This window comes from Serinus canaria, chromosome 6 (genome assembly GCF_022539315.1).
Source record: "Serinus canaria isolate serCan28SL12 chromosome 6, serCan2020, whole genome shotgun sequence".
In the NCBI taxonomy this organism is placed as follows: domain Eukaryota; kingdom Metazoa; phylum Chordata; class Aves; order Passeriformes; family Fringillidae; genus Serinus; species Serinus canaria.
Window position 1 is genome coordinate 15356511 of NC_066320.1, and position 17761 is coordinate 15374271.

At 39.4% G+C, this 17761-nt stretch overlaps 1 protein-coding gene across 3 annotated transcripts in view; it reads left to right on the forward strand.

Annotated features, from left to right (window-relative positions):
* The first annotated feature begins 259 nt into the window (after positions 1–259).
* Positions 260–17761, forward strand: part of SORBS1 (sorbin and SH3 domain containing 1) — a 161695-nt gene continuing 144193 nt past the window's right edge. For all 3 annotated transcript variants that reach the window (XM_050976179.1, XM_050976175.1, XM_050976187.1), the window contains exon 1: positions 260–338. The gene's annotated coding sequence lies outside the window, so the exon portion shown is untranslated. The remainder of the gene's footprint in view (positions 339–17761) is intronic.

Below are 17761 nucleotides of genomic sequence, written 5' to 3' on the forward strand. Positions count from 1 at the left end.
AACAGGTCGGGCAGGGCCCTCCGCGCTCCCCGTTCCCGGGCTGCCCGCTCGGCGGCCTTCGCGCTGCTCCCGCCTTCCTCCGCTTCGGCCTGGGTTCGCCTTCCCAACTGGGAAGCGCAGGCCCTCTTTCCTCCTGGTTCCCGGCAGGGGCTCACTCCGTGCCGGCGCCGAGCGGGTGGTTCCCGCGCCGCTGCCGCCGGGCGGGGGGCGGTGCCCATCGCGGCCGCCGCCTGCCGGGGAGCCGCGGCGGCGCGGGCGGCTCGGCTCGGCTCGGCGCGGCGCGGCGCGGCTGCGGCGTCCCGTCCGGGGGGGCACGGAGGCTGCCGTGCCGCTCCGAGGTGAGCTCCTCTGCGCGGGTAACTTCGCGGGTCGGCCGGGGCTTTCGTAGCTATGGCAGCTGGTCATTGCTCTCCGTCTGCAATGGAAATCGCTTTGGTTCCATTTTATTCTTGAGATTATTTATACCCATAAGGACTTGTCGTTCTTTAAAGGGCCATTATGCTGTGGGATATTAGCGCCCCTCTTTATTTCTTAGTATCCAGAGACGGTGTCGACGTTACACCACAATTTTTGCGAGCCTTTACTCAAGCTTTATAATTTGCAGGTAGAATATATTGCAGACGCAGAGAAGTAGGTTTGGGAAGGAGCTTCTCGTGCTTGTAAATAGAAGTGCTGTATTTCTGTGAGGGGGAAGGGGGAGCAGATTACAACATTGCTTTTAAAATGAGAGGGAATGCGCACGGGCATTTTTTGTATACCCTCGGACTCAGCAAACTGAGTGAATCTGGTGCTGGGAGTGTGTGTTACTTGTCCCGAGAGAGCTAAAGCCAGGATGTATGCATTACGGTTGTTCATTCATCAGCGGCTGCAGATAATGCAATTACCAAGTCAGCGGCGCATGGATGCTGCCCTGCGTGCGACATGCTGAGAATACTGTACTTTAGGAAGCCAACACTTGCTGTAGTTTGAATAAAACAGAAGCTGGGAATGGCAGGGTATGAAACCGTTGTGTCTTTGAGTGGAAAAGAGGCTACTGGTTGGTCTTACTCTATTGTTTCTGAAGATTTGTATTTTGTGTGCTTCTCTGCAGAGGTGTAAATACCTTTTGCAAGCAGTTCATAAGGAATTCAGGAGTGAAAAATAATTGACAACAGCTTCAGGTATCACCAGTGCCTCATGAATGGTAGATGGTTTAAATGTCTGCGAGTATGCAGTAGTTTTTGTCAAATCTTATTATAGAAAGGGCTTCATTTAGCTCTCAGTATTTTATTTTCAAATCAGATTCTGCAGCTGGAGTATGGCTTCCTCACTCCTGAGGTGTCTCGGAAGGGAAGGAGAAAAAAATCACCAGCATGATTGCCATGGACACAACAATTCCTTATTTATTTATTAGGCTATTAGGGTAATGAAGAAAAGCCATGCCTGCCCTGCTGTGCAGATCTCATTTCAGCAAAGCTGCCAGGGCTCCTGCTGTTACCCTTGTTTGATTTTTAACCAGTAAGTGCCCTGTGCTCGTGTCAGTGCCGTGGTTGTTACTCCTTTATGTATAGGTTCAATAAAGGAGCTCCCAAATCAAGGGCACCTGAGTGGAATCCATATGACAGTGGGATTTGTTCTAAGTAGAATCTTTTCTTCACTCTTCTGCCCAAAGATCAGTGTTTCCTTACTTGTAGTTGTTGCTTTTATATTCTGCATGGTCTTGCTATTACTGCTGCTGCTTTGGGTAAATATTTGGTATATTATCATTTCATTTTATTGATTATGCCACTTGAAGATTGTTTTCTCTTGTATGTCTTGATACCTTGTCATAAAAAGACATCTGTCCCAAGTGCTTCTTTAAGACATGAGACAAGGTTTAGCTTGCACATGGTTAGTGACCAATTGGTACCTCTTGGCTTCTAGAGGCTGGACCACATTGGTTCTGCTGCATGGGTGGACATACCAAAAACATGTACGTGTCACATTTGAATGTCCCTAATGAATCCAATTTCTTTTTCTTTTGCGCTCCCCTTTTCTTCTGTAGGCATACTTATTATCTTTAAATAGGAATAGTTATTTTTAAAGATACTCCTGTTCTGTAAAGCCAATATAGATTCATAATGATATATAAAGTAGTGATATTTATAGAGTTAAAACACAGCACATGTGCCCTTTTTGGAATACATCAGATATTTTGTAAACAGACACAGAAACACGCATACACACAAACTCACACCTAAGGTGTTTAGAAGAAGAAGGAAACAGTGCCTAATAAATTTCACATGCCCAGGAGGCTAATCTAAAAGTCAGGAAGGTAAGAATTATGTGCTCCATGTAAGCATTATTAGCAGCTTCCTTTTTCTTTGATACATAAAGTGATTCAAAGGGTACAAAAATAAGGGTTCCTCCAAAGGAAGGTCATGTGATAAACAGGTCTCTTCTTGTGTTTTCTGTTTGTAGGGGAGGGAAAATATTTGGAGTAGGGGGAAAGGAGAACTCAGAGAAACTTTGAAGCACTCTGCAGATGTTGAATTACAAGATTACTGCTTTTGCAAAGGTTGAATCTGGGGGAAAACAGGAAAACAGGAATGTCAAACCTTTGTGAAAATTACATGTTGTATTTTGAAGAATGTGCTGTGTATGTGGGTGCAGTGTATGTGAGCACACGCTAGGGTCACTATTAAGACATGGCAGCAGATGCTCACAGAATTTACACATACTGATGTGTTACTGTATACAATGTGCTAATTAATTGATGAACCTACTACAGAATGCTTTGTCTAATGGTGTTCTGCAGTAGAGAGCTACACTGGTTCATTATCTGTTCCTCCATGTTTCTTTGGTGTTATTTTTCAGTTTTTTGTACCTTGACTTTGCTAAATGCCCCTTTGGTCTTATGACAGCACAGCACAGATGGGGAGACCAAAACGGTGCCCTTGCTGGTTCTGCTTGCTTTAAGCAAAAACTGTAATACATATCTCCTAAGATGGATGAACAATTGTGATATTTTCTCTCTCTGCTGAGTCCTTTGCAATGAGCCACAGAGGTTCTGTTGGTCTGATTCTGAAGTCTTCAATCTCTTCCGTAATCCCATTATCTGCTGTGGTGCTATATATGTGAATGAGCATTAAGGAATTAGGTTGTACAGTGTGTGTTGTTTGTGGTGCAAGTTAAGACAGGGTCAGCACTTTCATTGTTTAGTGTAATTTATATTAGAGCAGAGACTACCTATAGGATTATGGAAACTGCTGTGCCTTTAAGAACAGACAAGTTTTCAGCTGAGAAGCTTTTTTTTTTTTTTTTTTTTTTTTTTTTTTTTTTTTTTTTTTTTTTTGTGTGTGTGTGTGAGATATTTGATTTGGATTTGGGAAATGCGCTGGCAGCATATATAAAGTTCAGTGTTCTTTGAAAATTGTTTTTACTTCAAGCCTTTGAAGTTCTCAGTCATGGGTAGGTTGTTTTAGTCTTTACTCTTACTGTGTGAAAGACTGTGCTAGGGCTTTTACTTGCTGCTTAGGATCTCTGAAGTAGGAATAGAAAAGCCTGGGTTTTCAACAATGTTGGATACTCAGATGCTTTCCTTGACTTTTTCCTTTTCCTTGGGCGACTGAGTCTGTATATCTGAATAGGCTTTATGAACCTGACCTTAGACTTTAGTATGATTTCAGTCTCTGCTCCTTTGCAGACTGTATTGTGACCCTTCTGCTTGTCACAGTATAAGCAGGTTTTGGACTCAGTATTTGGATCACTTATAGGAGAGGGTTTGGGAAGTGATGCTGTCATGTCTTCACACTCAGCCAAGAGAATGCTTACCCAAGCATGACAGTAAAGGCAAATGTGCTACTGTAGGTGTCTTTCAAAGAAGGTATCATACATGCTTGGGTTCATCAGCGCTTCTGAATTCTTTTTGCGTGAAAATTGATCCTTGCCAAACTGCTTGGGCAGTATTGGTCAGATGCTTTGTGATAACTCTGCCAACTAGATACAGTCCTGCCTCACTCTCATTAGGGTTGCTAAAACAGACACTACGTGCCATCACAGACAGAAATACTGGGAGAAATAGCACTTCTGTATATCCTTTTTCATGGTTTCGCTAAGATATAATGAAGCATGATTAAGTAATTTTGAATTCTTGCATCATGGATGCTGTTCTTTGGAATGTGTTTAGGAAAACAAATACTATTAGATGAGAATAATGAGGTAGAAAAACTGGTTTGTGATGTGCTTCTCATATCAGACACTTTGTATTGGAATTTGGGTGTGTAAATGCCCATATGTCAGTTGGTATTTTATGCTTTCTCACTTTCTTTATATCTTGACATCTATCTCCTGTGTACAATGTAAGCCTGGGTATTTGGATTTCTTACCTATTCAGAGTAAGAGGAGATGATCTAGATTGATTTTTGGGCAAGATGTTTCCATATCCTGTGTGAAGTCTCTCTAGCCACAGAATGACAGTGTACCACTAAATCTGTTTCTTATCTACAAATGTGAGCATAGGAGGCAACTCTGCTATCACTTTCCAGTTGAAGGAAATGAGATGTGGAGAGGTAAGGCAATTTCTAAAAAAAATGTATCCTTTATATCCATAGCCAATCTTGTAACAGTTTATTGATGTTTTCCCTCTTCATAAACAATAAAAACTTTGAAGTGAATGACCTTATCTTAGAAAGCAAACTGTTGCTAAAATTATTCTTTGCTAGGAAAACTTCTGAAATAATTCTACTTCCTCTTGCACTGAGACGTAAGAGAAGAGTATTTGGTGCTGTAACAGCTGGAGGTTTTCAATACCTCCATCAAAATGGGTAAACAGGAAATGGTAGCATGCAGGAAAATGTAGTTTGTCTACAGAATTGATTTATAGCTATAATGATCTTTCAAAGAATCAATTATTTGCACATAATCACAATATGAATGAAATCTGCCCAAAGACCAGAAGGCTATTCTGAAGAAACACTGCAACCCTCATTCACATAAGAAACAGAAGTTATATTTTTCTTGGATCAGAATGAACATAATTAGAATGAAGGTGACTGTTTGGAAAAGGAAACTGATATCAGAATATGAGTTCATTTTCCTTTTTTTCTGTGTCTGTATCGATCCTATAATTTAAGAGTCAGAAGTAGTGATTTGATGAGTTATTATGATGAGCTTTGTGAATTTGCTACCACTTTCCAGTGTCTGCAGTGTTGCCATTACAAGAGAGATACCAGTGGTGCCAGGAAGGCCAAGTCTAATGGTCCTTGGAGTCAAATGCCTTTTTATGATCACAGGCATGGTTTTTCCAGGTGGCAAGGCGAGTTAGGCGTGTGAGGCCATAAGAGACAAAGGCCAGATTTAGGGACTGTGCGCTGAGACTTTCGCCCAGGTACATATGAGGTAGTGCTTGCGCTTACTTAGATCAAGTTTAGAGGAGCGAAGGAAAAGCAAGGAGCCCTGCATCAGCACAGAATCTTGTTTGACATAATCTGGAGTTATAGGAGGTGTTATCTTAAAAATATTCATATCAATCCATCTGAAATTTGTACAGGATTTATGGTAGATAAGGATATAATTAAAAAAACCAGTCTAGGTAAATTTATAGATATTTATCCTTATGTCATTGGTGTTACTTAAGCAAGAAAGAGTACAAGACTGAACTAGGTCTGTTTCCTGCTCTGTTTGTTCTGTTGTGATGTGCTCTGACTGAGCTCTTTAAATACTGGGAAAAACTGTTCAAGTAAGACATGTCCTTGCAGTGGTGGTACTTGTAACTTCCTTCTATTGGTCAATTTTGTAGAATTTTATGGAATGAAGTGTTGGTTTTATAAATGGTTACTTTTCTAACCATTTCACAGGCTGAAATTTTTTGCCTGTGAAGTACCTCTAATCCTTATGGAAAGCCCCTTTTGTTTTAGGGACAAGCCAGTCACAAAATATAAGGTATACTGAGAGAGTTGCCAGTCATACAGCACTGAGCTCCACAGACAATTGTTGGATATTAAAGTGTGGTTGGCAGTTTTTTTGCTTAACTCTGAATTGAGTTTTGTGTGGTCATGACAGGAGGCAGACCAGTGCTTGGCAGGGGAGAAGACCTCAGGAAGATTAGGTGACCTGTTGGTGTCTACGTTGTGCCTTGGAGGATGACCCAGGTCCTAGATGCTGGGTAATGCACGGGCACCTGGGGTCTGACTTCATACTGCTCCTAGCAAAAAATCTGAACTGACTGTGAGTTGAGGCTGCCTAAAAAGGCTGTGAGTCCTTGCAGCAGATACTGTCAGACTGTGGGCTATTTTCAGATGATTCTTACCTCATCTTGCCCATCTGAAATTGTCACTGGAAGGATAGAATACTTGACTGGAGGCTGTACTGTGGAAAGTCTCCTCTTGATGCCGTCTGTTTCTAAGCTTTTCTCTGGCAATGCCAGCAGAGTCACTGAATGCTCATCCTGAGGTTCCTTCCAGGAAGTGAATTCAGTGCTCCATGCAGTTGTGAGGATACAGTCTCTGTCTCCAGAAGTTTTAGAGAAGCTCTTTGTGTGGAATTCCCTCTGCCATGTAGTGTGAAAAATATGGCATGTGGTATTCAGTGGTGTATCAACTTAGAATTACCAGTCTCATCTTTGTTGCATAAAAAATTGCAATGAATTTCTGTTCACTGCCCTGTTCCAGTATAATGTGTTTCAAGAAGATATCTTCTCACAAACCTGTTGGGCACAGATCTGCAAAATTGGAAAAGAATATATCACATAAACAAACATGCTGGGGGGCAGTTAAAAGCTATATATGCCCCAGAGTTACAGCTTCCAGAAAAAATCATTAGACATTGCAGTTTCTCTTGATGGAGTGTGACATTTGGAGAGTGAGAAATAGTACTCTTATTGCAGGTGACTAGATATTTGGTTTTGTTTCTTGTCTTGAAAATCTGTGCTGTCAGTACAGCTAGACTGAAAGCTTTTAGGCTGATTATTAGAACAACCCACTAAATATTTTACATACTTTAATTTTTTAATCTTATCTATATATTCTTTTCTTCAAAGAGATTACGATATGAGAGGAAACCTTACTACAATATGTGTTAAGAATTTATATAAATTCATATAAAAGATTGTCAAGTGCAAAGGTTGTGTAAGTATTCTTTTTCTCACTCTATCTTTGCTTCAGTTTCTTCTCTCTTTCTCTATTGCACCTCTCTTTTAGTTGGGTAAGTAACCAAATAACTGTGTCTTTTTTGAGAACTTATATGTCCAGCAGATGTGTGCTTCCTTCACGTAAAATGGTACATGAATGTACAATAAATGCAAATCCATGTGGCAGAAAGTTTGCTTTCTAGAAGGTAGGATGTGCCAAGCACTAGTACTGTTATAAGTCTGGAATAGGCACACAGTCATGAAGAACATGTGGTTTGTGTCCTACCTTGCCATATTATTGGGCACCATCTCTTAGCACATCTGTGAGTTTTGAGTCTTTACAGCCAATTATACAAAAGTACAAAAAAGTCATAGAATCTGAGGCTCCAAACCTGGAAATCACATTTCCTCAGACACTGAAGACACTTGGATTTGAATTTAATATCTTGTGAAAGGCAAGAAAATGCTTTACTTGCTATTTTAGCATGTAGATGTTTCAAAGACCTGTACAAATTGTGTTGTGATTCTCCTAAAAGTGGTGCTTAGTTACACATATGGCAGTGCACATATGTGCACACAAATGATGTATTATCATTCTGGAGCTTTTTTTTCTATTTTACTGCTTGGATTCAAAGAGCACTGGCACCAGCTAAGATCAAAGTCCTCATAAGAATAGGCTTGGGCAAATATACCAGAGACAGCTTTTGGACTAAGCTAGTGGGAAGACTGGGATAGGAAGGACTGGGAGAAGGATGAAAAGGCAACAGGGCATAGTGCTGTTGACATGGACTCTTGCAGGAGGAATGACATGAGGCCTGGTGGGCTCCACCTTTTCCTTTCCTTTGTAGTTTGGCTTTGCTCTGTGATCTGGCATTACTGGGGAGTTTGTGTACTTGGTAGTGAGTCCTTTCCTGCCTCTGACAGGTATGAGGTAGCAGAAAAACCTAGCAGAAAAAACCTCACAGACATTCTATTCTCTCTTTTCTACCAGTTCACATTGTTTTGTGAGATTTCCTTTGTGAGGACTTTCATAAGTAATACACTGCTTATTCAATTGTGAGATGTGTTATTCATTAAAAAATCCTGAAAGTACTGGAAAGAAAAGAAACTTCACAATGGCTTCACAGGGGGATTGCTGTCTTACTGGATGTTTGACATACTCATGACAGAACAGATCTTCAAGCCTGGTTATACTTATTAACAGTAAGCTTTTAATGAAAATGTTCTTAAAATATGTATAATTTTTTTGCTTTAGTTTGCTAAATGGTCGCTAGAATGCTGTTCTAAAAATATCTATGTTTTAATCACAAGTCTGTGCTTGTTTTCTTAAAAATGATTTCTACTTAAAAAAAGGAAACAAAACCCTCAGAGACCATTTCCTATTACAGTTTCTGGATCACTGCACCCCATTGTATGACAAATGAATATGAATAGGGTAAATGACTGGCCATCAGTCTTTGTGTTTATGGTGTTGAATGAGTGATTATTAGACTTAAATCATGTTACTCATGTTTTATTTCTAATTAGCTGAGAGATGTATGTATCTTTACATGACTGTTGTGATCTTTTATAAAAACACTAGTTGGTATCTGTATTGGTGCTAAAACCAAACAGTAAGAACTTCAAGAGAAAGGGTTCATCAAGGAAGTAAACTAGGTGGAGATCCTTGAGTTAGCAGCCATGGAGAGACAGAAAGGAATACTGCTACTTAGCTCTAAAGGGTAGAAAGTGGGACAGACTTAGCAGTCAGACATTCCACATAAAATCACTCTGTTCAGTGCAGGAAATGAATGAGGCAGAGGTGTTCCTTCTCCCTACATCTGGCTTTAAACTCGTGGCACTCCTGCCAATAAGACTTTTTCCTCAATGTACATATTTTGTATAGCTGTTTCTCTTTGGGTGGAATTTTGATTAAAAAGAATCCAGGTCTCTTGTTTTTCAATCAGTTTGCTGGCAGGAGTAGAAGCACCTCAACATCTCACCTCAGCTCCTTCAGCTTATCCCTCGGGAGAGGGTTTTACAGAGTCCTAATGTGTGAATTTGTAAGATTGGGAGATAGCATCTGAAGAATCACCTGCTGTGTTGTGAGGCTTCATTAAAGAGAGAACAATAACCCTTTGCCATCTCACAGCCTTCACTTTTGTTTTTTCCTGCTGTCTTGCATTGTTTTTTACTAGAACAAACAAGCTGTGAGGCGCTCAGATGCGCGTTATTTGTGCCCAGTGAAAACCATTGCGTTAGGCATGCGCTCATTGTGTTATCTGAACAAATGTTCTGCTGCTGATACTGCACTCACTAGAGCTCAGACACTGGGTGAGCTGTGGTATTTTGTGACTCATGCTTCATCAAGCTGTAGCTGTTAGCTGTTATTTAGCCTTTACCAGCAGAAGGGATTTAATATCTCATCCAAACTTACTGGATTTGATGGAAAAAATCTCTCATTGCCTTCAATCAGCTAGATTCATCCACAAGGACTTTAGGCTGAGTTGTCAGGATAGGATTTTAAATAATTTCTCCCTTTTGATTTTGATTTTTAAATTTCAGTACATTGGTCTGGAATTAAGAGAGAATGAGAGAGGCTGTGGAAATACTGCAATGGCATTATAGTTGCTTTTGAGCAACATTTGAGGCTTAGTGGATGGTATAGCCCATTACTTCCATACCACAGTTGACATATTTCACAGGAGATGACAAAAACACCTCTTGAACGCCACATTGTTTGGCCTGTGATTCTATCCACCACTGCAGAAATTCCCTGCTGTGAAGAGAAGATGTTTGCAATTTTCAGAGGTCAACACAAGGGGAAGTTCCAGTCATGAGTGGTTCAGTGTTCCATGTGTCTTTAGGGCTTGTATAGAGTCCTCAAAAAGAATTGATAGAAGAGCTCTGGAGAGTGCAAAACATACTATCAGTTCACAGTCCAGTAAGAAAAGACAATGTGGGCATCTCTGTCTCTCCCTTCCAACACAGAAAATTTCCTAATCTTAATGTATTTAAATGAACACTTTAATTTACATCTTGTTGTCACTGGAGTTGTGTAAGTTTTCTTTTTATTGAATGTGCCGTTTCTCCTCCTTTTTCTAAAACATTGTCTTGCTGCATCTTTAGGTGAAGTGTACTTTGTTGTTTGTTTTTTGCTTTTAAAAACAATATAATTTAATTTACATAGTCTGGTATTCATAAAGGCTTGTAGTTCAGCCCTGTGAAATCCTGTGACTAATTCATGATATCTCCTTGTTCTGTTATGGAAGTTTGTAAGCCTTTGGCTAAGATATATGATAGATAGTTTCCTTTCTTTTACAGGAAAACTTAAATTTTATGATAAATTATTTCATGCCTATCATAAATTTTATGCCCCTACTAGTATTTTGCAGTACAGCAACAGTACAAAGACTGTGAGGTCTCCCACCTTTCTGGTGAAGATTGGAGAAATCTTTAGGAATTTCAGGCTGATTACAGGCTTCAAGACCCATGTGTTCAGATGAAGGAATACATTCCCTGCTATGTAAGCTGAAGCAAAATCACTGTTAGTGGATACTAACTCAGTGCTCAGCAATTGGATCCCATCCATGTTATACACTCATATAAGTTAATTTAGTGAAGCTTACTGAAATGAAATCTACTGCTGAATTAAAAAAAATCAAACATAATAATTGTATATAGACTTGTGACCTTCAAAAATATCGTGCTGCTTCTCTGGCAAATCAGCTATGATAAAAATTCTGTCACCTGGCAACAGAAGTAATTTGTGAGTCCTGAGTACAAGGACACCCCAAAGCCTCTGTTTGCCTTGTAGCATTGAGTAACAAGAAATCCTCACTACTTGAGCTGCTGGGTGGCACAGATCTCCTTGTCTTGGGTGACTCCATCCTGAACTAGCCTTTGGTTGACAGTTAGCTCCTAAGACAGAGCTTAATCCTGTTAAAAGTCTGCTTTACATGGCATCTTGCCAAGCCATGGTCTATCCTTGTTTTAATTCAGATTTAATTAATGAATTCTGTTTCTAATGGCTTAATAAACTAAGGCCAAGTCTGAGAATGCAATTAATTTTGTAGCTGGAAAGACTACTACTGAAATGAAGACTATTTTGCTTCAATAAGAAGCATTGGGATCACTGTTTTTCATTATTAAGGCTCTATTAGAAGTGAGTCATGTTACCTCCTCTTGTCATCATATACGTGCATAGGTACAGGTGATAATTCACCTTCTGCAAGCTGGTGACTGAATGCAGGATAGATGTTGGGGAAAGTGTTCAACAGCAAGCTTAACTGAGCCTGTCTCAGCAGCCATCCTTTCCTCCCTGCAATGTTATGCCCACACTCTAGTTGACACATGCTTTGGAACTGGGCTCTCTGAAGCACCTGTCACGCCTCTTGATGCAGTGTCTGAGAGGGGAGGTTTCTATTTCCAGCTCTGCTACTGATATAGTGCAGGGTGACGCGTAAATTACACAACGTCCTTTTATGCTTCTACTCTCTTGTCTCTGAAGCGACTGAAGGCTCCAGCCCAGTCAGGGTAGCCTTCTACTGTGCAGTAGGAGCCCTGTTTTATTTGTGCTAATGTCCAAGATGATTTTGGGACAGAAGAGGGATGTTCTACCCACATCTAATACGTGAACTTATGTGAAAACTTGAATTTTGCGTGAAGCAATGCTGATGGCTCAATGCAAGGCAGTCCTTGCTAGGCACATGCTGAATGTGGTACCATCCACAGCAAGTAGCTGGTGAGCTCATAAGAGATAATGTGAGCAAGAGATCTGGTTGCTTTTATGTAACATTTTGTAAGTGTAGAGAGCCATTAACTCTGGCAACATCCACTAATTCTGGATATGCCATAGAGTCACAGTTCCAAGCATCTGTTGTAATCTACCCCAGAAGCATCTGTGCTCCCTGTAGTGAGTACAGGAACTTTCACCACATGTGGTTTATGGGAGTGACGTTTGAGTCACTGTGAGTGAAAAGTACAATAGAACTGTGAGACAGTATCTTTGTGGGAAAAAAAAGTCATTGCTAGAGTTGATTTAATCATCTTCCCTTCCATAAGTTTCTACGCTAAATGTTGGAACTTTCTACATTTTGTTTTGTTTGATCAGTGCTTTGTGCAAGTCTGCTAGTGACAAGGTTTTCAGAAGCAGTGTATGTTTTCTTTCCATTTTGCTTTCCCCTCTATGAAATGTTGAGATAAACACTTTTCTAGACACTGATTGGTTGTGGGCCATATGTTCCTGTAAAAACTGTAATTTCCCACAGAAGTCTTCTGTTTCTATTAAGTTGTTCTGTGTTTATACAGTGTGCTATCAGACACACTGACTTGAGGAGCTGCATTGTAACCCAGCTGGATACAGTACTGATGCTGAGACCTGAACCTAAAGTATAGCTCAAGTACTTGGAGCCTAACCTGATGCCAGATCTGAGTGGGAGTGAGAAAAATTTCTTTTCTAGTTGTATGCAACAGAGAACATACACAAAAAGTGTCCTGGTATGATCAAGAGTAGAAAACTTGTTTATGCTCACATAAGTGATAGCTCACAGGGAGACTGTGAGCCAAATGGACCATGTAATAGGGGAGCATCTATTCAATCACTAATCACACAATTCAATTCACTGTATACCCCAGCATTAAAAGAACTGTTTATTCCCCCAACCATTCTATACTTCATACACTCACTTTATATGTGAAGGTAAAGTTAAGAAGTGCCATGGATCTTCCCAAGGTCCCTGATGGTTCCTGTAGAAGAACATCTGTTGCTTGAATTTCAGATTGGATGATGATGAATTCACTCAGTATGCCACAGTATTCACATCCTTGGGTGTGAATTACATGTTCAAGCCCTCTTAAAATACTTATGTAAATTTACTCTATTTTTGTTAGCACCGTTAAGGTTGACCAACCAGTCACTTAGAGGGTATTTGGGTCCATCAGTTTGCACCTAGCTCTTTTTTTTCTTTTCTGTAAAGGCCAACTCCAGAGCAGTTGGGGACGTGGATGTGGCAGAATTAGCTTTTGTTGTGACAGCTGGCCTAGCACGTATCACAGATGTAGGCTTATGTTGAAAGAAGGATTGTACACAAAGTTCACTGCAACAATAAAAATAAAGGTGACCAGTCTCCCTGCTGGGAGTTCGGCTCTTGTGCCTTGAGCTCTCAGGTGTGGACGAAGAGACCCTTGTGCTCTGTTCTGACCCAGCCAGAATAGGAGGCCATGGACAGGGAATAGCATAATGATTAATTGTGCACCTTTCTTCCTATATAATCATAGCCTTCTCTAATTACTCTGAGCTATTAGTTACCCAACTCCATTTACTATAGAAAGCATCTACATGATTAGTCCTTGGTTAAGTTTTGGATATCCAAAATAGGAAAGCTGGAAGCACAAAAGCAAAGGAGCACAAGAAACCAAAACCGTTAGCTAAAGGAAGAAGGGATTCAACACATTAACTCCTTTCAGCTGGACTCTTATGAGCAACTGTTTTTCTGCCTTTACCTTAAAAATCCTTTTTGGATTTTTTTTTTTAATCCAAAGCAATTTGTTTGTTATGCAAATTTTATTGACTTCCCTTTTGGCCACTTTAATATTTAATAAGAAAATATAATTTTGGATCTAAAAACTGTGTGTATGATATGCTTGCAGAGCGGCTGGCTGCCTGCTGGATGTTTGTGCACTACCAGAGGGTTGTTAATTTCTATAACCCCCTGATATTTAGAATGCACTAAATGTATAAAATATTTTATGTTCTTCTGGGGACTTCTGCAAGCTATCATTAAGTAATCTATAAAAGATAAAAAGTGCACTTGTGATTTATTATGCTTTTTTCCCCATTTTTATATAAAAAAGGCCCAAAGGGTCCCTCTGTTTTGTACCTCTAGTTTTCTTCTAGAGAAAAGCACATCAGTTTCCTTTTATTTTCCTTTTAAAAAAAATAATTCTTCCAGAGTATATGCAGTATTGATGATCTGGTAGAAATATCTCAGGGTTATTATAAGAATGGAAGTTGGCTAACTGTCCAGGGAAGAAATATTTTTATTTTGATTGCTTAAAAGTTTAAAACAAACAAAATCTCCCAAGTTTTTGAACACCTGAATCAATATTTGGGATAAAAGTTGCTGTTTGCCAGAATGTAACAGAATGTAACATCTTGTTCAGATAGATGGCTGAAGGAGCTTTATGTCTAAGACATTTAAGGAGACTACAGAATAAGAGAAGTGATATTTTAAATGAAAGGCGCAAGGCAAACAACAAAATCTGAACACCTCTCCCTCTCTTTTTAAAGTTTTCAGGCTTTAGGAATTTAAAACAGAAAAAAAAAAAAAGAGGACACAGAACTAGAAAGGTCATCTTTTATGTATTTTACCTTGGAAGTCTGTGTTATATATATTTAGACTGATAAGCAAGATAGAATTTATGGTAGTAAATATTGACTGATTTGTTGAACACATATTTTTGTATGAAATTGGCCAGGTGGCCACTGTTTGCTGGAAGTAAAAAAAAATCCTTGAGTTGCCTTTTTTTTTTTCCCTCACCAGTTGTACAGGTATCTTCATAATTTCTGTTCCACAGAACATGGAGGAGTTTGGAAAACATCTTTTTTTGCTGTTATTGATGATTAGTAATTACTCTGGCTTTGGGGAATAATTCCATTTCTTTCTGCCAGAGGCTTTTGGTTTTTATCAGGTGCTAGTTAAGCCACTGTGCCTTGCTGTGTAAAACTTGACTTTGATAAAGGATCAGTGTTTATATGAGTGTGTTGCTGGGGGTGATGTAGATGCACAGGGCTGAAGTGGAGGGAGGGGCTGAGAATGCTGCTAGGCACATTCTGGTCTGGCAATACAGACCAGGATTGTCCTCCTTTCCTAGGAAATAAGGTAACTCATAAAGTCACATGATGTCCTTCAGTTCAGACAGAAAACAAACTCTAGACTCCTGCTTCTGTCTTGCTTAACTCTATGTGTTTGGTTCATAAAGTGTTTGTAGGTATGTAATGTCTTCTGGGAGCAGCTTCTCAATTACCTTAACACAGTTAGCCAATTTAATTGATTGATTCCCAGAGAAGCTTAGAGCAGTATAAAAATGAGATCTTTTTTCTTAAGCCAATTTATATAACAGAAAGCATTTTCCCTTGGATGTTTTTGGGGATTATAAAGTATTCTACTGGTGCTTTGTGATGAGCTGTTTTTTGGTTGATTTGTATGTCTATGTACTCAATGCTTTGTAGGATAAATGGTAACTTTAAACTGTGAGAATTATCCTGAGTCCTCTGCTGCATTTGGAGTAGCTATTGAAGAGTATTGAAAATCATTATTTGCTTGTTAAGGCATTTGTGCTTTTGGAGCAAGAGCCTGCTGTCCTTGCTGAAGAACTGTGAATGAGGTGAGTACTGTGCCATTGGTGAAGCCACAGGTAACTCCGTGTTGTTTCCATAGTTTAGAACCTTTCACATCTTAGTGCAATAAGATGCTCCTTTGCACAAGCTGCTGGTTTATAAATTCTACATATATACCATGGGGAACATGCCTCTCAAGTGCTGCTTTATGAGAGAGAAGAACCATGAGAAGACATTGAGAAGAATGCAAGAGAAGAGGAAAAATGAGAATCTTTACTGCTTCAGCTCTTCCTCACATTGTTGCTTCTATCTTTAGGAAATGGATGAGAGGGTGACACTTTTTTCCTGTACTGGTTTACACTGTTCATGCCTAAGTTCAGGCAAGATTAGAAGTAGAAGTTTGACCTGGATTTCAGCAAATTGCTGTCACTAGAGCTGCATTTGGTTACTCCAGTGCAATCTTTCAGATCTGTGGTTCTGGTGAACACTGACACTAAATTGGGGAAAACAAACTTGCAAAGTTAATATATAATTACAATAATGCCTTCTCTGTGTGAAATTTACCATACCAGCATGCTGTGAAGGAAACCCTTTGGGTACCATATTTTTGGGTACTGTAAGGCTGGTAAGTGACTAGAAAGCTGTCTTTCTAGGTACTTCAAGATAGCCCAGAATTCCAGATCCCTCTTTTTAAGAAACACAGGAAGAAGAGTTTGGTGAGTTTAATTCAGTTGGTCATTTTTGGCCTTAAGGCCATCATCGGCATGAATTTGGAGTGATCACTGAAGTGTATTTTCTATGGAGTACAGTGACTGTCCATTTTCTTTGAGGGAAAATGCCTTTGCTTACTTTTATCTCCTGCTTCAAGGAATCTGACTATTCTATATAGAAATTAAATTTTGTTCTATTTCTGAGCCAACTCAGAGCAGGAAAAGCCGCATCCTTATGCTTGGACAGTTCACATTCTGATCCTTGTCACTGAGTTTCTAATGCAAGTTTAGGTGATGCTGCATGAGCTCCCATGAAAATGCCTGCATGGAGGATGGAGAAGCTCAGTTGCAGTAATTACATCCCAGTAGCAGTGCTGCTATAACTGTAATTGCAATATGTAATTAGGGTGATATGAAACTGTATTACTCATGTGGGCCCTTTTTTTAATTAGAAATGTGTGATTCTATTTAAATTCTCAGGTGACCTAATCTGGTATAGTCACTGATGCCTGCAACTCAGGCAGAAATGCCAATGTAGTCATAAAGGCCTTTACACGTGGTTCACTGAACCTGATACCATTTCACTCTAACTTGTCTTTCAATCTAATCAGTCTGTACTAGAATTTAAATTCAGCATTTTTTAAATATATTGTCATGGTTTCTGTCTGGAACATTAGACACTGGTCTTTTTATTTCCTCTCACAAGCAGCTTGATGAGAACCAGTAAAGAGGTCAGTGACAATATGAGGTTGTTTAATGGTAGAAAAGAGCATCTATAAAAATTCTGTGACTTTTATATATATGGATATCTCTACAGCTGATCCCTCCTCTCCTCCAAAATAGTGTCTGAGTGCTCTCAGAATTCTTTTTTGTTTTCCTATTCTTTCATGAGTAAGGGTTGAACCCAGAATCTGAGCATCCTTTAAGATTATATATACATGGTATTTTAAAACTGAGATAAAAATGGGATGGCTTAGGCTCAGATTTAAATTAGTTAATTAGTTATTGATATTTTTCAGGCACTTAAAATTGTTTATGAAGTACTTCAGATGATTAAGTATGAACTCTTCTCTCCTTTCCACTGTCCTTCTTAACATGCTTTGAAAAGGAAAAACAGAGATTTATTTTCATTACAATACCGAGGTGTCCTATTGCAGGATTATTGTTTCTCTGGAAAACAACAGAAGGAATTTTCAGAGGGAAACATTAAAATGGGATTTCTAAAAGTTCTGAACCAAACAAGTAAAAATGTAACATAATAAAGATTAAAAATGTCTAATATATGAGGTTATCTGAAGAACAAAGCAAAACATTGATTAAAACAAAATTCTTGAGTTGAGAAAGGCAGCTGCCCTGATTTGTGAATGTTTAGCCATAGCCCTATTTTCAGAGTGGTCATGAAAACTCAGCTTTTATTGCACAAAGATTCTAAGATAGTCAAATTCTGCAGATTGAAGCCCAGAATTATTTGTGCCACAAAAACCTTAATTCAGAGCTCATTGTTGCAACTCTTGTATCTCTAATGAGCTGTATAGTGCAAGTCCTGATAGCAAGTAGTTCTCTGTGTGGCTGTTAAGAGGCACAAAAATCGTCCATTAAAGTTGTTCTATGATAATGATAAAAATATGTGTCAGACCCAAGCTG